The sequence below is a fragment of the Macrotis lagotis genome, chromosome 1 (genome assembly GCF_037893015.1).
Source record: "Macrotis lagotis isolate mMagLag1 chromosome 1, bilby.v1.9.chrom.fasta, whole genome shotgun sequence".
Lineage (NCBI taxonomy): Eukaryota > Metazoa > Chordata > Mammalia > Peramelemorphia > Peramelidae > Macrotis > Macrotis lagotis.
This window is the reverse complement of record NC_133658.1, coordinates 691,802,966-691,824,684: the sequence shown is the minus strand read 5'-3', so window position 1 is coordinate 691,824,684 and position 21,719 is coordinate 691,802,966. Positions and strand designations below refer to the sequence as shown.

The following is a 21,719-nucleotide window of genomic DNA, read 5'->3' as shown; positions in this document are numbered from 1 at the left end:
TTTAATCTGAATTTATTTGCCTTTTTTTGTTCATTTCTACTCAGGACATTTTATAACAGTTTTCCTTGATCCTTTTCCCTGTGTTCTACACTCAGCTGCCAATGTGATAAGAGTCTTCACAAAATTTTTGCATTCAAGAAATTCTTGATAACCTATGTTTGTCTGTACTGTCTTATTTTTCTATAAACTGATTCATTTAGATGCAAATGATAGACTGCATGACATGACAAAAGAAAATGTGTCACCTTTATAAGGAAATGAATTTTTCCTAGAGGTATTTTTAGCTATAGAATTTGCTATTCCAGCATAGGGAGGTATTATTTTCCTGTTTTCTTGTTGCAAAGATTCTTACTTTTTTAGAACAGGAGCAAAGGTTTTATATGAAAAGGTTTTATTAAGTGTGTATTTTCTTCTTTGCACAGGTAGGATTAGAAATGAATAAAGAAAGCCCCTACAATGAACCATCTGAGATCACTCCCAGCTTTAGGCTTAAAAATCCTATGGTTTTTCCAAATAATAAAATTGTTTTTCCAAGAAATAAAAAATGTAAAAGTTAAGAATTTAAAATTTACTAATCTTATGAGTTACTTGTAAAAGGTAATCAAGAAGGAAAGTAGGAACTAACAAATCCCAGGGTTAATACCAAATAGATATGAGCCTGTGGATTAATGAAAAACAGGTAAACACACTGGTTGTCTAGGTGCAACGTCACATTTATCAACAAACAGTTATTTATTGAACAGCTGCTGTGTGCAGGTCAGTCTCATGTCCTAGGGAAAAAATCTGTATTATACATGAATCCTAACCTACAAAAGTTTATTTTATGTTAGGAAGAAAAAAGCCATGTAGAAGAGATGAATAATAATACAATATAAGATATACTAAATGCTAATAAATAATAGAGATAATAATTATTCTAGAAGTTGAAAGGAAGGAAGGAGAACTCATTAAGTGTTAGACTGGCCAGAAAAGACTTCATGCAGCAAGCATGAAGACAGGTGGATAATATTAAAAAACAAATTCTTGTAAAAAAAAAAAAAACAAATCTGTGTTGCTAAAGGGCCCTCAGAACTTGTCTTCCTAAATTGCCATATTTTCCAGAAATCCTGGGCCCAGAATATGTAGGACATCCTGAAAGTACTAAAGAAAAAGCACAGTCCCTAATTTTTCAGGTTAACAGTAGTAAAAATTAGAGCAGAAATGGGTAACACGAGAAAAATCTTTAGAACAAGTTTCTTTGAAAGAAGTCTCATTTGAAAGATATACCAGTAACTGACTCAAATTTATAAGGCCATTCTCTAACATATAAATAAGTCATAGGATAGGAATAGGCAATTTTCAAAGAAGGACATCCAAGTTATCAATAACCATATGAAAAATACTCTAAATCATTAATAATTAAAGAAATACAAATTAAAGAAACTTTAAGGTTACTTTAAATCTCAAATCTATAAGACAGGCAAAAATGACAAAAGAGGAAAATGGGAAATACTGGAGGGGCTATAGGAAAATAGTGCAGTGCTGTCTATGAATTAGCTACGAATTAGTTCAGGAATTCTGGAAGACAATTTGGAATGATTCCCAGAAAGTTATCAAACTGTGCATACCTTTAGACTCAGCTAGACCTACTACTAGACCTTTCTTCAAAGGACTCTGGGGAGAAAAGGCTCTGTACATACAAGATATAGTGATTCTTTTCATAATAGCTAAAAAAACAAAAAAAGGAAATTAAGGGACTGATCACCTATCTTAGAAGTAGGGAAAGAAATAGTAATATATGAATATAATGAACTGTTACTGTGTTGTAAGACATCATGAAATGGACAACTTCAGAGGAAAATGTGAAGACCTTCACAAATTGATGCAGAACAAAATGAACAATACTAGGAAAACAATTTATAATGATAACATTTTAGAGGAAAAAACTTTGAAAGATTTTGTAATTTCAATCAGCATAATGATAAACTCTTATCAGGTACAATGATACACTTCTTTCAATTGAAAGTGAACCACGCCACCCACCTCCTGACAAAGAAGACATGAATTTTAAAATGCAAAAAACAAAATTCATTTTCAGAAATGGCTAAATTAGGAATGTTTTGCTGATTATTACTGTAGAAGTATGTATTGAGGGATTTACTGTCTCAATTAGGGTTGGAATTAATGGGAGAGACCTGATTTTAAAAAAATATTTGGTATTTGAAAATAAAAATAATAATTTTTAAAAAGAAAAAAATATAGGAGGAGTAAGGTTGTACAGGTTGTGAGAGCCTGGGTGATTAGAAGGATGATGGTTCCAGTAATAGGAAATTGAGAAGATAGGTGATTTAGGGATGAGGCATTTCTTTTAAAAGAGAGAATCTAGGGGCGGCTAGGTGGCATAGTGGATAAAGCACCTGCCTTGGAGTCAGGAGTACCTGGGTTCAAATCCGGTCTCAGACACTTAATAATTACCTAGCTGTGTGGCCTTGGGCAAACCACTTAACCCCATTTGCCTTGCAAAAAAAAAAAAACTAATTAAAAAAAATAAAATAAAAGAGAGAATCTGGTAATGCCCAAAGGGAATTCAAAAAAGAGATCCATTTGGCTGAAGCAGAGAGATTTAAGTAGAAGAGAGATATGGGATAAGATGGGGAATGTTTATCATGAGTTGCTAGAAACACCAGGGCTGATGAGCTTAGATGCTTTTGCTAGGACTGTTACTGGATTTTGAGTATGGGAGTAACATATACAAATAATGTTTTAACAACAAACAATCCAGCTTTGATGTATAGGATGGATAATGCAAAGAGGTGGTCAATCAGGGTATATTATAACAGTCCAGAAAAGGGATGGGGAGAGACTGGATGGTGACTCTGACAGTAGAAAGAAATGTATACATTTAAAAGAAATAGATAATGTCAGAATTAATAGGACTAAATGACTGACAGGCAGTGTCCTTGGAAACAGGGAGACCTGAGATAAAGACCTTAAGTCACTTTTACCTCTCAGAGATCTGCATTGGTGAAAGGATCTGGAGTAACAAAAAAGGGATCTCTATGTGGGTTGGAGAATAGAAACATGATATAAAGTTAAGTCCAATATTTTAAATCTGAGTAACAATGACAAAATAAATGAAATATAGTAGGGTAGCTGGTTTGGGGATGGGGGAAGATTATGAATTTGGTTTAGTTGGAGGCCATGCTATTCAATCAGGTGTGGGTGGGTGGATAGATCCCAGAAACTCTGAACTCTGTGTGTGTTTGTCTGTGTATGTGTATGTCTGTGTGTGTATGTGTGTGTGTGTTTATGTGATACACATATTTTGGTTTAATATATCTTAAAAGAATAAAGAATTCATTTATTTCTTTTGAGTCACCTCAAAATGAATATGATAAAGCCTCCCCCACAACTTAAAAAAAATCAGAGTTTTTAACCATTACAATCTAATCATAAGAATTTCATATGAAACTGAATCACCAGAAGTCTAAATAGTTACCAAACAGCTTTGCCATTTGGCTTTCATAAGTGGTGGGAAGTGTATTGTTTGTTCTTAATTTATGGCATGTGAGCAGACATGTGGAATTTAAAGAGACAGCAGCAATGATGAAGGTTAGTTTTTAAAAATAATTTTATTTAGGACAATTATGTTACAAAAGGCTCAGTGATTGATTCCAGAAAACTAGGTCTCATTAAGCTATGAACCAAGTTTCTAATCTAGAAATCTCTACAGTGCACAAGAATGAGGGCAGAATGAAGTTTCCCTGTAAAGAAACAAGCTGTGAGGCAATACTGGTATTTATGGTTCTTTGGTTTTCAGCATTTGCTTTAATGTTAGTTTAACTCCCTTCTCCCAGAGCATTTAATAGATTTAGTTAGTTCTTTAAATTGAACTAACTTGCTTACAGTGTACTTTATGCTGCTTCATTTTCTTAACTGCTAAATGGGGGGGGGGATATTATAGATGAAAGTCCTGTAAAATGGCTTTTTTTTCATTGTATGGTTATGGATACCAGCAAGGAATATATTTATGTATAAGACATTCTTTTCTACTGAATATTTGTAGGAACTTTCAATTGGTTGACAGGCTTTATAGTACCATGTAACGGTACAATATACTAGTTCATTTATACTAAAAGCCAAGAATCTCTGATAAGAACCATTAACTTTTCTCTAAGGAATAAATGCAATTACAGGAAAAGGTCTTGTTCACAAAGTTCATTTAGTAAGTTGGTTATTGGGAAATGGAATGTATTTTTATTTGTTTGTTGTTTTGAAGTTAGTCCTGGGTAGGTACAGTCCTTCAGTACCTCTTATGCTACTTCTATGAGAGCCTCTATTGTTTTATAATAATTCAGTTAGTACAGTTTCTCTCTCTCTCTCTCTCTCTCTCTCTCTCTCTCTCTCTCTCTCTCTCTCTCTCTTAACATTTCCAGCCTCATTACTAAAAGCATAGAAACTTTGGTGAGCATGGAAGGTGGATTTTCTTCCCCTCCCTATCCTCTTCCTGCCATCCCCATGTGATTTTATTGTTGTACTAAAGTATTAAAATACATTACTTCTAATGGAGATTGGCAACTATTTTCCAACTTAATATGGTTTTAAAATATTGCTTGGAAATGTATTACATAGATACAACTTATATCAAATTGTCTTTGGGAGGAGAAAACTGAGAAAGGAAAAGAGAAAAATTTGAAACTCATAATTTTCTTTACATACAATTAAAAAAATGCTATTAAAACCTAAAAAAAAAAAAGTTACATGGGCATTGAAAACTTAAGCAATTTGTCCATAGCCATAGAGCCAGCAGATGTCAGAAACGGTACTTAATACCATGGAAACAATGTAAAGACTAACAGAATGCCTTCTTTGTGTGTGTGTGGGGGGGGAACAAGAATGGGGGAAAAATTGTAAAACTCAAAATAAATAAAAACTTTCTTTAAAAAAAAAGAATAAAATAAAGAAAGGGATGAAAAGGAAAAAATGGTACTTAAACCCAGATCCTCTCTGTTTCTGAAGTTTGCTTTCTATACACCTTACCAGGCTATGTTTGCATGACTTCAATATTGCACTCTCAATAGTTAAATAGACTTATGATCTTACTGATTTGGAAGTTCCTTCCAGCAATGAAGATCACAAGCATTTGTCTGCCCATCCTGTAAGGTTCTTATCCATATTCTCCAAAAAATTTGCCACAGTATATTCATTCACCAGTAGAGCAGTCAGTTCACCTGTCATCTCTTGCTTTTCCCATATGACTAACCAATCTTTGCTTTCTTTCATACAATCCCTTGATGAATTCCTTTGTTCCTTCTCTCTTTTCAAGTTCTTTATGGGTCCCATGAGTTCCTGCCTTTCCTTTGCCCTCCCTTTAATGCTCATTTTCAGTTCTTTCAATGTTAATTGTATTCTAAACTCCATTTATAAAGCAATAAAGTTATAATATTCATACTGACAAGATGGTCCATGGTCATCATAGAAAAAATTGGGATCAATAAAAGCACTTTGCAAGTTCCTCCTTTTATACTCTGGACCTATCTGTTCATTATACTCTCTATCTCAGATATACATACAGTACCATGAGGTTCTCAACCTCATAAGTCAGGAACTTTTTTAAAAAAATCTGTTGATAATTGCATATCAATATAATTTACTTCCTTTAAAATTCTATGTATGACATTATATGCCTAAAAAAAATTATTCTGAACAGTGACTAGGCTTTAAGAGTAAGAGAATTCTTTTCTATTATATTAATAAAAAAATTATCAAATTAGGATTTTTTCTCTTTATTTCTTCATTCAGGGACCAGTCCCTGTAGGCCATTCAGTCAGTCTCCGAAGGACAAGGCTCCATACAACTAGGAGAACTTACTTGTAAGCAGAAGCTAATCAAGATGAATTCCAATTCCAATGCATCAAGTCTATGTCCTTGCAACTTCCACTGGAGTCTAGGGGTAACCCAGCTAATGAAGGAGGAAACCAATTAGAATTGTCTGGATAGAGACTGACTCTTCTGTCCAAATTGTTGAAGGCGGTTAAATCTCATGATCAAACTATATTCTTAGCACCAATTGCTGAAGACTTTTAGACTACTTCTTCCTTAATATGTTAATTAACTGTTGACCAGTTAGGGTGGAATTTTTACAGAGCAGGGCAACCCCTTTCCAAAAAATATTTAAACTTGAGTGATCTCCATGGTTTTCTCTCTGGTTACTGAGAGAGATCACTGACCATCAATTAATCAATTATCAGCTAACCTAATTAATAAATTGATTATTAATTACCTAGAAACTCTGTCTCTCAGGTTTTTCATTCATTTCACTAGTCTGCTAAAGGAGATCAATGATACATACAAAAGGTTAAAACTCTTTATCCATAAGGTATCCACTCGGATACACATGGAAATCCGAGAAATAGGCCTTCTTCATCTATTTAAGCTTTTTCATGTAAATGGAAAGGCCAAACTCCTTTGAATTTAGTACAGCTAAGGCCTAATTAATGCGAATAATGAGTAGCTTGGTCACATTAATTTAAATTCACACAGCATATTTCCAAAGGATTGGAACCAATTGTCATAATTTACATAATTATAACTTCAGTGGTGCAAATTTGAATACACAAAACCACTTCAGAGGACTCATTATTTGTATTAATCGGTACCCAGATGTAACTAAAGACAATTCCCAGCAATGAAAAATCTGCTGAGTGAAAAAGAGGAGACACTATCATTCTTGTGCACCTCCAGAAGGATTCATTATTAGGAAACTATGAGATGTTCAATTTCTTTTTAGTCAATTTATATGTCAACAAGCAATTTATTTAGCCCCTGCTACAAGACAGACACTATTCCATGTACTTTACAATTACTATCTCAATTGATCTTCACAATAAGGCTGGAAGGAGGGTACTTTTATTACCCTCAAGCTAAGCAGACAGGTTAAATGACTTGCCTAGGGCCACAAAGTAGGTTAAGTGTCTGAGGCTGGATTTAAAACTCAGGTTATCCTGACTCAGCACACTTATCTAATCACAGCTTCACTGAGTTGTTTCTAGTGGGAAAGACAACATGCAAATAAATATTTACAAAAAAATTTACACAAGATAATTAGAAATAATCCATAAATGGAAGACACTAGCAATCCTATAGATATAAATTCAGAGGCATTGGGTTCAAATCTCTGCTTGGCCACTTACAACTTGTTTAACTTTGGGCAAATCATTTAACTTCTTTGGGATTTGGTTCTATAAAATGAGGTTAGATTGGAGGGTCACTAAGGTCTCTTCCACTCCTCAATATATGATTTTATGTCAAAAGGGCAGATGCTAGAGCTAACATTTATAATGAGCTAGCCCACCAGAACTGAGGTTTTTAACTGTAATTGCTGATTTACATTATTTGGACATTTTTTTAAAGTCCAAAGCATTGATGAAAAAATGAGTAAGAAGAAATGAATCATATATATAAAGAAATTGAAATCTAAGTTTTTTGTTGTTTTTCCCCTAAAAATTATACATCCTATCCCCAAAATAGAGTGATATATAAATGTGTACTTGTCTGAATGACTATTTTTGTCTTAAGGGCAAGGATTACTTTATTTCTGTTTCTTTTATCCCCAGGATCTAGAAAAGTGCTTTGTACTAAGTAGGTATTTAGTGCCCTATAGCTAAATTAACTTGAACTGAATTGAATCTTGATGGCAAGGGACCCTAAAGTTGTAATGGATGCAAAACATTTTGTAAGTTATATGAATGTCAGCTCGTGTTATTATTCTTTTTTTTTTTAGATTTTTTTGCAAGGCAAAACGGGGTTAAGTGGCTTGACCAAAGCCACACAGCTAGGTAATTATTAAGTGTCTGAGACTGGATTTGAACCCAGGTACTCCTGACTCCAGGGCCGGTGCTTTATCCACTGTGCCACCTAGCCGCCCCTAGCTTGTGTTATTATTCAGACAGAAAAGAGAAAAAGTCATGCATGATCTGGCATATGTCATGATTTTGTGAGGGCAAATTTCAAGCAGTTTAGGAAAAGGATAGGTAGGATCCAGTGACTTAATATTATGGTGAGGCAGTAAGAGCAAGAGGGATGGAAAGTTCTTAATTATGAAATTCTGAAATTATTCTGAAATTCTGAAATTATTTCACTGAGAATGAGAAAGGGGAGTTATCTAAAGAGACTGATGGGATGGACCAGACACCCTGCTGACAACTTCCAATGTTAAGACTTTCGATGTGGGAACATGTTATGTTGAAAAAATAAATATTTTCTGCAAGTTTTATTCGTTATTTTGTTGCTTTAGGTTCATTTATAGGGTAGTTAGGAAGAAACTAATGTAAGCTGCAACTATAATTAATCCCTTGTGAAATTTGGTCCAAATTTGTCACAAAATATTCAGCACTAGGGGGTAGTTGGTGGCACAATGGATAGAGTACCAGGCCTCAGAGGACCTGAGTTCAAATACAGACTTAGACACTTAATAGTAATTACTTAGCTGTGTGACCTTGGGCAAGTCACTTAATCCCAATTGTTTTATAAAAACTAAAAAGAAAATATTCAGCACTAGGAGAAAAGGAAAAAAAAATTTTCTGCACTAGAAGAGTTAAAAAGGCAGATAGTAAAGATGGAAACAAGGTATACTAACTAAAGATGAATACAAGAACAGAGAACAGTCCTCTAAGAACTGTTTCAGAAACAAGAAAAGTACCAAGTCATCTTAAATTATAAAACAATTAAAAGGCTTTTAAAAATAATGTTGGTAGATCAAAGAATGGATAGGTTGGACAGAATATGATTCAAATCTATTCATTTTGACAAGGCAATAGATGGTGATTAAAAAAAAAAGTGAACTAACCAATTCTTGTTTCCATCATGTCCAACACCTTTTGATAAAGATACTGGAGTGGTTTGCCATTTCTTTCTCCAGCTCCTTTTACAGATGAAGAATAAGGTAAATAGAGTTAAATGACTTGCCCAGGGTCACCCAGTTGGATTTGAACTCATTGAGACAGTCTTCTCAATTTCGAGTCTACTGCACCACCTAGTGCTCTAAGCAACCCTAATTATGTTTCTATTATGTAAAGGAGTGGCAGCTGAGAGGTGATAAACAGAATAAAACTGGTTAGCAGGGAAAAGAAACCCAAGAAAAGTGAAGAAACATTCCTGGTATTCTTGAGATTTCTTTAAGGGTTAGAGGACAATAACTGGATTTAAGCCTGACCTCATTGAAAGAGTGCTAATCATCAATGCATCAAAGTCATGTTATGCCATTTGTAGCAAGGAGTCTTTATTTAATACTTCTTCTACACTGGTATATTTTATAGTTTACAAGTAGAAAATGAAGTAAATTTAGTACTATAAATTAAACAATCACATCTTTGAATTTAGAGAAGCATGCATGAAGTAGGCTACTCTTAGATTCTAAGTTATCCAAATTTTTACATGTCACACTATTCTAATGAAACAGTGGCAATAACTGAGTGTCATATAGAAGTGAAGTCAGACTACTTCAGTTACATTAAAAAGTCCATAACCATCAATTTCTTTCCAGCAATGAAAATGTCACAAGAGGAATATTAATAAATAATTCAAATATTAATTTTTGAGGGCTTGGGTAAAAGCGGGGAACCAAAAGGACCCACAGTACAAATGACATTTAGTATATGATTATGTGCTTTTGCCAAGGCCTTTGAAAACTCCTTTAACACAAAACTCAAGAGAAGCATAAAAAGGTAAATATGATTAAGAAATCATACAGAACTAATGATTTATTTTATCATAAGGTTAAACTGCTTGTATTCCTAGATGGAGTGATGATACCTGTAAACCATAAGAAATCATCATTTATTATCATTAGAAAGAGTGTTCTTAAATACAGGGCCTGGAAATGAGCCTATTGTGTTGGTAAGAAAAGGAGAAAGGAAAAGGAAGACTGGGGAAAATAATCTCACTTAAAGAGGTACATAATGGAGGGGGAAATTTCACTCTCATATGAATTGAGCTCAGAGAGAAAAAATGCAGATATGTATATATATATATATATACATGTATGTATACACACACACACACAGAGTTGGTTATGGGAAATTCATCTTACTCAACAGGTAAATGTTGAGAAAAAATACACATATATATATACACCCAACAGCTAAGTAGGAGGAGAAGAGGCTTAGAGAAAAAGGGGGTAGGTAATAAGATGGAGGGTAGATTAAGGAAAGTAGTAGTGAAAAACAAAACAGACTTTTGGGGAAGGGTACAAGGTAAAAAGAGAAGGAGAAATGAACATAAACAAAAATTAAAGGTGCTTTGGTTGACTGACTTCCAAATATTTTATGTATTATGTAATTATTTTGAATAGGATTGCTCTATTATTGCCCATTGATTTTTTTAATAGTATATGTCCATGTCATTGAGTTTTGTGGATTTATCTTGTAGCCTGCAACTTTAATGAACCTACTGTCTTATTTAGTTTCTTTGTTGATTTCCTAGAATTTTCTAAATAACATTTAAAAAAACTAAAGAAATTACCATGTCATCAGTAAATAAGAATAGTTTGTCTCCTTAATCTTTATGCTCAGAATATTTTTCTTATTGCTAGCATTTCTGTAACTGTAATTCATAATAACAGGGAAAGAGGACACTCTTGCTTTACTCCTACATTTTTTGAGAAAGTTTCTAGTGTATGAATACTGCTTGCTTTTGGTTTTAGATGTTGTTTATCATATTAAAAAAGATCTCTCCAATATGGAAAGACATCCATACACTTGCATCTTCACAGAGATGAGAGGTCCATGGGTAGTACATACTACCCACATTTTAGGACGTTTTCAATGTATTAATCAGTTGTACTGACTTCCCTACCACTCTATTTCCTCTCCAAAAACTGTTATGCCTTTTGGGACAGCTATCTGGGAGTTTGGGATACATGGAATGCTGTGATAAAATAAGAAATAGAAAATATTTTTTTAAAAACCAATAATATTTTTTTAAAAAAGATCTCTCTATAGTTATATTTATTTACTTTTTGCTTTTTGCAAGGCAGTGGGGTTGAGTGAATTGCCCAAGATCATACAACTATGCAACACACAATTATGTAATTATTAAATATCTGAGGTCAAATTTGAACTCAGATTCTCCTGACTTCAGGGTAGATGCTCTATACACCATGCCACCTAGCTGCCCCTACAGTTATATTTGCAGATATTTTTAGAATAAATGAGCACTGTTCATTGTCAAAACTTTTTCTTGTCCCGACTGAAATAATTATGTACTTTTGGATATTTCCTATTTTTAATAAGATTCATTTTATTGTTTTCCAAATGTTGAACAATTCTTTCTTTTCTGGTATAGATCCAAGTTGGTCATGATGAATGATTTTTTGGATTAATTTTGTGAAGATTTTTTTTAACCAGATTTAAAATTTTTAAATCAATTCAATCAATCGTTCAGTCATTTTAATGAAATCTAACTCTTTGTGGCCCCATTTGGAGTTTGCTTGGCAGAGATACTAGAGTGTTTTGACATTTCTTTCTCCACCTCTTTTTACAGATGAGGAAAATGAAGCAAAAAGGATTTGTCCCAGGGCAAACAGACTTGCCCAAGGTCATGCAGATAGCACATATTTGAGACCAAATTTAAACTCAGGAAGATAAGTCTGGCACTCTATCCAATGTGGTAGCTAGCTGCCCTAATCAATGATATTGACTTATAATTCTATTTTTCTTTCATATTTACCTATGTACAGGTATGTTATAGTTGACTCAAAAAGACATTTGGTAAAGTTCTTTCTTTCTTATTCTTTGATAATAATTTGTAAAGGATAGGTATTGATTGTTTTTGTTTGTTTGTTTGTTTTTTAGTTTTTGCAAGGCAAAGGGGTTAAGTGGCTTGCCCAAGGCCACACAGCTAGGTAATTATTCAGTGTCTGAGGCCAGATTTGAACCCAGGTACTCCTGACTCCAGGGCCACTGCTTTATCCACTGCACCACCTAGCCGCCCCTGATTGTTTTTCAAGTCTGTTAGGATTCTCCTGTAAATCCATCAGGCCATAGACAGAATTCAGTTTTTCATCAATCACAGGCACATTTTATTCCCCATCCCCCCTTTATTATCCTGTCCTTGATGGCTGTCCAAAAGAACTCTCCTACCCCCACTCCTAATCTGATATTACTAAACTGCTTTAACAGTAGATTATATGATGCTTTATAAGTTTATCAGGAGAATAAAAAAACAAGATATCCTATCACCCCAATGACCTAAAACTAGGGTCAGAAAATAGTGTCAGTTTGCCTATCAAGGTGCTGTAATCATCAGAATGTCTAGAGTTGTGAATGATTACCTATTATAAATACCAATTTCCTTTGTTTGGTTCTAAAAGTCCTTCACAAATGTGCTTCAACCTACCTTTCCAAATTTATTATATATTATATTTTTCCTTTCATTCCAAGGTCAAAAAGTACCTTGATCAGTAAATGCTTAACTAATTTCCAAAGTAGAAAAAGATGATGGTCAAAGCCCTCTTACGTTGAAGGATGATGGATGACTATAAGTAGTATTGCCTCATAAAGCAGAGAGAAGTAGAGAATAAAATCATTTTAAAGAAAATTGGCAAGCTATTCAACTAAGCAAAGTCATCCTGAGGACACATGAAGATAAAAATACATAGAGGAAAAAAACAAAACAAAACAAAAAAGATTTGCAGAGATTTTTATAATAAATTGTTTTCATTACTAAGGACAATAGAATCACTACATCTGGACCCTCATATTATATCTTAGTCCTGGGTATGCTTGTGGAGGAGGTATAAAGGATACTAAAGAGAAGAGGGGAACAATAGTTACATTGGATTAAATGCACACATCAGAAATTCACAATGGAAGTAACGATGTGAGAGCATCAAAGGACTGATTTCCAAGGTATCTGAAGGAATTCTGTACAGCTTGATGATTATAGTTTAAAAGGCAACCTATAAAATATCAGTAATTCCTAATCCATATGCTTATCTTCCTATCTGTACATGAATCAGGGGTTTTATTAATAAAGAACAGTAGGTTTTTGAAAGTTACATTCTTTACTCTTTCAAAACTAATGGAAGAGAAATATTATTAATGATTCTTCATAATTATAGATTCAAACATGAGGGTGATGATCAAACTTGATAGACTTGCTCATTCCATCAGTGCAACAATCAGGGACAATTTTGGGCTGTCTGCGAAGGAGAATACCATCTGTATCCAGAGAAAGAATTGTGGAGTTTGAACAAAGACCAAAGACCATTACTTTGGGGCAGCTAGGGTGCACAGTGGATAGAGCATCGGCCCTGCAGTCAGGAGTACCTGAGTTCAAATCTGACCTCAGACACTTAATAATTACCTAGCTGTGTGGCCTTGGGCAAGCCACTTAACCCTGTTGCCTTACAAAAAAAAAAAAAAGACTATTACCTTTAATTTAGGGAAAAAAAAACCTGTTATCTTACTATGTAATTTTGCTATCTCTTAAACTTTATTTTTCTTCCTTAAGGATATGATTTCTCTCTCAAAAAAATAATAATTGTAGATTCAGAAAGCCAAATGCTGCCTTAAAAGCTGCCTTCCAACAAAAAAAAATCATTAAAAATTCACTGAAAGATGAAACAACAAAAATAACCCTATTCATTTTTGACCTCTGGTTAAAACATTAGGAGAAGCATAGAGCAGGAAGATACATGTTCATCAGTGCTGTTTATTTTACTTCTATGATGGAGATGAGCCAATACAAATTCCAAGCTGAAGGAAAAATTTTTGTGAATAGTGAGGAATTCCAGATGTTTCTGTGTGCAGATAACTTTATGATGGTTGCATAAAGTCCTAAAACGGCGCAGAATGTTCTGGAAAGGATCTTTTACATGGTTTCTGATGAATACACTTAAAAGAGTTTATCTTGACCATCCACACAGGAAAGACCAAATGGATGTAGAATATTTACTCTTCAGATTATGACATAGTTAGATGGACAATGTATAGACTTCATATATCAATATAAGCATCTGGGGCAGACAATCTAAATAGATGAATCAGGCTGAGAACTGAACAGAAGGAGTGGGCTGGGCTGCCTTCAGGAAAGAGAGGACTCTTTCTCTATGGATGTATCAAGCAAAGGCTAAATGAATATCTGTCTGGTATGTAAATAGTATGTTGCAATGGAAAGAAAACTGGTCTATATCAGGAAGATCTGAATTTCATCCTACCTTAAATATTGGTTAATTGGACACATCATTTAACATTTCTTAAACTGTAAAATGAGGATAATAGCACCTAATACAGGATTGTTTGGATCAAATAAATAGATGGAAAACACCTTGCGAACCTGAAAGTGCTATAGAAATGGGAGCTATTATTAAGGAGCATGAGATGCTCTGGACAGCTACTAGAGTCTCTTATAGTTCTGAAGTTTGATAATTTTACAGCTAGATGGTATAGTGAATAGAGTTCTGGTTCTGGAGTCAGGAAGATTTGAGTTCAAATCCAGCCTCAGACACTTAGTAGTTGAGTAACCTCTGGGCAAATTACTTAACCTCTGTTTGCCTCCATGTATAAAATAGATAATAGCATTTAACTTCTAGGGTTGTTGTGAGTATCAAATAAGATAATAATTGTAAAGTGTCGAGCATGTTGCCTGGTATATATGATCAGCATGGTAGTTATTGTTATTATAATTTTATATTTAAAACTAAATAGAAAGTATTAAGAAAAAAATTATCACTCAGCAAAGGAAATTCATTTTGAAAACATTTTGCAGATTATTGCACAATTAGTTAAAAAGAATTCTAAACACTAATTTGGACTGTCTGAATCAACAGCTTATAAGTGCATACCTGAACACAACATACTCCACTTTATCTGATATTTAAACAATCTATCAAGGTAAATGGAAAGACTGAACTGGATTTGACTGTTGCATCTGGTGCTTACTAGCTTTGTAACCAAGTTTCCTAATCTCTCTGAGGTTTGATTTCCCCATCTATCAAATGAGGACAATGATACCTACCTAATGGGTTTGCTGTGAGGGTTCAAAGAGATGATAATTTATATGAAGCACTTCACAATCTAAAAGTACAAAATAAATGTAAATGACAATGATGATGGTGATCATCTTATAGTTTTTTGATGGGTCAAGAAAGTACTGGGACAAGTTGTTATTTCTCTTATTATTCTTTTATATTGAATGTTCTATTTAATATTTTATAGGTGGAAAAATAGTTTTTTTTTACAGGAAAAAATGTTAGTTTGTAAACTCATTCTCTGCAGGTACATTAAGCGCATCTTCTTACAATCCAAGTAGCAGACCAGACAACAGTTATAATGTACCTCCATAATTTTTGTCTTTTCTGCTAAATACATATTTTGGAAGCTTTTTGTTCCATGCATCTTAGAAGTTGTGAATATTTAAACTAATGACATCTTTGTTCTTAAATCTTTTAGATCAATGTTAAAATTAGGAGATTGTGGATAACAGTATACTCTATAATAATGTTCCTGTTTCTGTACAGTTTATTAATTTTTCTAGGGTATTTTAAGGTCAATATTTGTAATACATGGAATTATTTTCTGTCAGTCCATTAAACAAAGGCTTTTGATATGTAATTATAAACACCAATAGTGCTAAAATTTTCTTGACTGCCATAATGTGTTACAGTTTCTATCATTTCCTTACATATTCCAAATTGACTATTAAGACTTTGAGTTTTTTAAGGATATCCATTCTATAATTTTTGGTGGCAATGACTTATTTCTACAAAAAAATCTCTTTAACTCAAATATTTGTTCAATGCTTTGATCCTATTGAATGAATGCTGCCCAGGGCAGAGTTTTGGTTCTACTCTTGGTTCTTAGACATTCAAAACTCCCTCTGGAAGTAAAATACTTTCAGTTATACTTCAGACAATCAAAGACATAAACCTGTTGTTAGTCTTTACTACTGCATGCTAAAATGATTGAGAACATCTATCATGACTCTTTGTCTTCTTTGGTGAGAAAATACTCATCTTTTACCTTGCTTATAGGTGACTGATCCTAGATTTTGTTAATATTATACAGGTCCTTGTTAGGATACTTTTACAATTCCAAAAGTATATACATTAAGACTAGTCTTGTATAAGTGTTAATTATTTTAAATATGTTTTTCCCATTGAACCTTGATTTCAGGATGTCAGTAAATCTCCTAATACATTCAGGCAGAGCAGTTTCTAAAGCATCTTCAATGTACCAATAGGTTCAAGCTGACTTTGGTATTCAAGCTCAACAGCTCTATCATTTCCTTTGTGTAAGTTAAAAATTTCCAAACAAAAATCTGGCATTATTGGAGAAAGATTCCACAGGGTGAAGGGTTGAAGGAATGAGAAGTAAAGCCATCTATAGCTTGATGTTACCCGAAGTATCCCCTTGCACCTATCAGATTGTTGAAGATGACAAAAGGGAAAATGATGAATGTTGGGAAGGTTGTGGGAGGATCAGGACATTAATGCATTGCTGGTGGAGTTGTGAACTAATCCAACCATTCTAGAGAGCTATTAATATGGCACTATGCCCAAAGAGCAGTAAAACTAGAGGTGGCTAGATGGCGCAGTGGATAAAGCACCGGCCCTGGAGTCAGGAGTACCTGGGTTCAAATCCTGTCTCAGACACTTAATAATTACCTAGCCGTGTGGTCTCAGGCAAGCCACTTAACCCCATCTGCCTTGCAAAATACCTAAAAAAAAAAAAAAAAAAAAAGAGCAGTAAAACTGATCATACCCTTTGACTGAGCAATTCCAATACTAGGTCTATAGCCTGAAGAAATCATAAAAAATGGGAAAAAGTCTCACATATTCCAAAATATTCATAGCAGTTCTTTTTGTGGTGGCAAAAAATTAGAAAGCTTTCTGACTTCCCATTGATGCTCTCTAAAACTGCTTCCAGAAAAGATTCAGGCCATGAATAAGACAAAGCACGCAAAGAGGTAGAAGCTGGAAATCACAGCTCTAATAAGTCTGCTCAAACTATCCAAAAGCCTTGCAGGGTCTCTAGATAACCCCTCTCAGAGCCAAAAATGAAAAAAAAGTGAGAGATTCCTAAAAAGAGGGTCATGATATGGTAAGTTTGGGATAGCAAATGCTCAATTCAGCACGATGCTATTTGTCCTTTGGTCTGGAAGAAGACCATGACATTAGAGGAGGTGATACCATGACAAGTACATAAATTGAATTTGAATGATGGGGTGCAATGCTAAGTAACCAGTCTCACTTTCTCCTTCAGATATAGAAAGATAAACTTTAAGACTCCATGGAGTTAGAGAGAAGAGAATGAGACTAAAGCTGTCAGTCTAGTTTGGCTGGGATGAGCATTAAAAAAAAGAGGAACAGTATAGAAGGGGCTAGAAAAGTAAATGAATCAGATTACAGAAGACCTTAAAGGACAAGCTATTTGATCCTATAGACAGGGAGATGGACAGCTAGGTGATGTAATGGACAGAGAGCTGGGTCTTCATAAGTTCAAATCTGGCCTCAGACACTTATTAGTTGTGTGACACTGGGCAAGTCACTTAACCTTATCTACCTCAGTTTCCTCATCTGTAAATTAAGCCAGAGAAAGAAATGGTAAAACACTCCAGTAACTGGCAAGAAAAATCCTAAATCAGGGCACAAAGAGTTGTATATGACTGAAAAAAACAGAACAACAATTAGGGAGTTATTTTTGAGTAAGGAAATAATGATCAGAGGACTTTACATTTGAAAGAGTTTGGGAATAAGTTCTTATTTATTTGTTAAATTGAACTGCAACTTTAATTTAATTATAGCACTTCATTTTCCAATTATTCACCTTAATAAGAAATACAATGTAAATCATACTTAAGTTGACAAGAAGTATTATTGTGACATAGGCAAGATATACTTTTATTTATAGAACAGTTTTGGTTTTACTTTTTTAATTTTTTACTTTATTTTTCAATTACATGCTATGAAAATTTTTCAACATTCATCCATGTGCATATGCAAATTTTTAAATTATATAACTTTCTTCCACTCTCCCTTCCCACACCCCTCCCTCCCCTCACCAGCAAACAGGTAAATATTGCATATATACATTTGTGTTTAAAATATTTACAGATCAGTCATTTTTGGTATGCAGAATTAGGATTAAGGGAAAAGAAAGAAAACCATGAGATAGGAAAAAAATGCATTAAGAGAAATTTTTAAAAAATGAATGTAGTGTTCATTCAAATACTATAGGGTTTTGTGTTTTGCTTTGTTTTGTTTTCCATCCTTTGGATGGGGGATAGCATTGTCTTTAGCTTGTCTCCTAGGATTGTTCTAGCTCTCTGAACTGCTGAGAGGAGCTGAATCCATCAAGGTTGATCAACTCACAATATTATTGTTAACATGTACAATGCTATCTTGGTTCTGCTCCCTTCACTCAATGTCAGTTCCTGTAATTTATTCTATGCTTCTCTAGAGTCCAACCATTCATGGTTTCTTATAGAACAATAGTATTCCATAGCATTCATATACCATAATTAGTTCAGTTTGGTTTTACTTTTAGTCAAAATTCAGCAGAAATTTAATTGGAATAGTAAATAAAATAGGCTTCCCTGTATGTGATTTTATGTTTTAGAAAGGGTAAAAATACCACTGTATGCATGGCTTGAAGGAGATAAAAGATGCTATCACTACAATCCTTTGTCAAAGGGGGAAGTTCAAAAAATATATACATTGCACACATCTTACATATAGACTTTTTCAATGAATTGATCAGTTATGATGAATTTTTTGTCTTAAAATATACTAGTCTCTTTATATAGGATAGCTTTTGACAAGGGGAAGAGAGAAGGATGCTGGAGAAAATTACAGTAATATAAAAAATCCCTCAAAATAATAAAAACTTATTTTTAAAAAAAATTAAAAAGAAAAAACTGCACTGCTCTGCTTGGGGCTTAGATACAAACTATATCTAGTGTAAATTACCCAGACCAAAGAACCCTGTCCTTTCCCAAACTCTACTGAGTTTAAAAATAGGTGCCTGCCCCGATTCACTCCAACAAATGGCAAGGCAAGGTCTGATAACTGTATCAGGTGACCAGTAAATTAAATATCAATGTCATAAAATATCAATGTCAAAAAAAAAAACAGAAAGAAGTTTACTGGTTTCAATAGATGACCAGGTTTCAAGAATCCTACATCCTCTAATGTTCTAATAATTTGATTAACATATGATCTGGGGGTGGCTAGGTGGCATAGTGGATAAAGCACCGGCCCTGGAGTCAGGAGTACCTGGGTTCAAATCTGGTCTCAGACACTTAATAATTACCTAGCTATGAGGCCCTGGGCAAGCCACTTAACCTCGTTTGCCTTGCAAAAACCTAAAAACAAACAAAAAAATATGATCTGAAGATTCTGTGGTGCTACAAGATCAATAAATATATTCTAAATCAAAGTGAGATCTCATAATTTGCAATGTGCCTGCCAGTAAGCCTCTGCCTGAGTTGATCATCAACAAAACTGCAATAAAAAATCTCAAAATAGGGTGTAAATAGGAGTCATAAAGTATTTTAAATTTGCATCCATCTGGATTTACCTATAACAAGAGTCCAGACAACTATACATTTGCTATGGTAATTATTGTTGATAAGTTATTTCAATTGTGTCCAACTCTTTGTTGTCCCTATTTGGGGTTTTCTTGGCAAGGATACTGGAGTGATTTGCCATTTCTCCAGCTTCATTTTTCAGAGGAGGAACTGAGGCAAACAGGGTTAAGTAACTTGTTCAGGGTTACACAGCTAGAAATGCATCTGGGGTCATATTTGAACTCAGAAATTCATGACTTTATGGTCTAGCCATTGTGCTACATAGTTGCCCCCCCTAATACATTTGGACAATTTCAATTAAATTGACTACTTCTCTTTTTTATAGTCAAGCTGTCCATTTAAAAACTCCAATAAACTTTGTTTGGATCTCTAATAAATAGGAGCAGTTAAGTGGTAAAACGGATAGAGTACAAACTTGAAATCAGGAAGACCTAAGTTCAAATCCTGCCTAAGGCACCCACAAGCTGTGTATCCCTAGGCAAATAACAACCTTTGCCTATCTCACTTTCTTCATTTGTAAAAATGCTAATAATAATAGCACTTACCTCACAGGGAACAAATGAGTTTAAAAAAAAGGAAGTACTTTGCAAAAGGTTAAAGTAAATTGTTGTTTAGTCTTTTAGTCATATCTGATTCTTTGTGATCCGTGGACTATATATAACAAACTAGGTCCTTTTATCCTTTACTATTTCCTAAAGTTTGACCAAGTTTCTGTTCATTTTTTCCATGATACTATCTATCCATCTCATTCTCTATTGTCCCCTTTTCCTTTTATCTTCAATCTTTCCTAACATAAGAATAATTTCCAATGAGTTCCATCTTCTCATTAGATTAGCCCAGATGAGAAAAAGGGAAGATGATCAATGATGGAGAGGTTGTGGGGGATTGGAATATTGATGCATTGCTGGTGGTGAAGAGATCCAACTTCTCTGGAGAGCAATATAGAATTATGCCCAAAGAGCAATAAAACTGTTCATACCCTTTAACCCAGCAATTCCAATTCTAGGACTATGTACAGAAGAAATTGTAAAAAGTGGGGAAAAGTCCTACATGTTCCAAAATATTTATAGCAGCTCTTTTTTGTAGTGCAAAAAATTAGAAATTGAGGGGATGCCCATCAACTGGAGAATGGCTAAACAAGTTATGGTACATGAATAGTATGGAATATTATTGTTCTATAAGAAACCATAGATTGTTGGACTCTAAAGAAGCATGGAATGATTTACAGGATCTGATGCTGAGCGAAGTTGAGTAGAGCCAAGAGAACAATTTACACATCAACATTATGAGATGAACAACCTTGATGAAAGCAACCCCTCTCAGCAGTCCAGAGAGCTAGGACAATCTATATTTGACAGATTATGGACTATATTATCCCCAACCAGAGGAAGAAAAACAAAACAAAATATACAGAAAAAGAACCACCCTTACCAAATCTGATGAACACTTTATAAAAATTATCTCTTATGTATCTCTTTCCCTTAATCCTAATTCATGTCAAAAACTACTAATTTGTAAATGTGTTTAACAAACTATGGAAAATGCTAACCTGACTGTTGCTTATTGAGGGGAGGGGGGTAGGAATGGAAGGTGGAGGGAAACTTTGTAAATATATATATATATATATATATATATATATATATATATACATATATATATGTATATATATATATGTATATATATATATATATATATATATATATATATATATATATATATACAAATGGATGAAAATAAATTTTAAAAAAAGAAAGGAAAAAAGTCTAGGCTGAGTTAAAGGAAAAGCTATAAGTCCTGTTTGACTGAAATGAGAAATAGATGTGAGAAGTAATATCAGATAAGACATAAAGAAGGAAGACTAGAGAGTATATAAGAGATTAATAAAATAATGAAGTGATTAAAATTGAGAGTAAATTAAAAGAATATATATAAATGAATGAATGTGGAAGCATTTACTAAACACTATATTCCAAGCATTTAAACATTAGGGATTCAAAAAAATAATAATAATAGTCTTTATTCTAAGAGAATTTATACTTTTTTCTTTTTTAAATTTTATTAAATTATATGAAAAGATAATTTGTAACATTAATTTTTGTAAGATTTTGAGTTCCATAATTTTCTCCCTCCCTCCCTTACTATCCCATTCC

At 33.7% G+C, this 21,719-nt stretch overlaps 1 protein-coding gene across 3 annotated transcripts in view; it reads right to left on the bottom strand.

The window, feature by feature from the left end:
* METTL8 (methyltransferase 8, tRNA N3-cytidine) overlaps positions 1-21,719 on the bottom strand; it is a 120,121-nt gene that overhangs the window by 49,914 nt on the left and 48,488 nt on the right. The window lies entirely within an intron of this gene.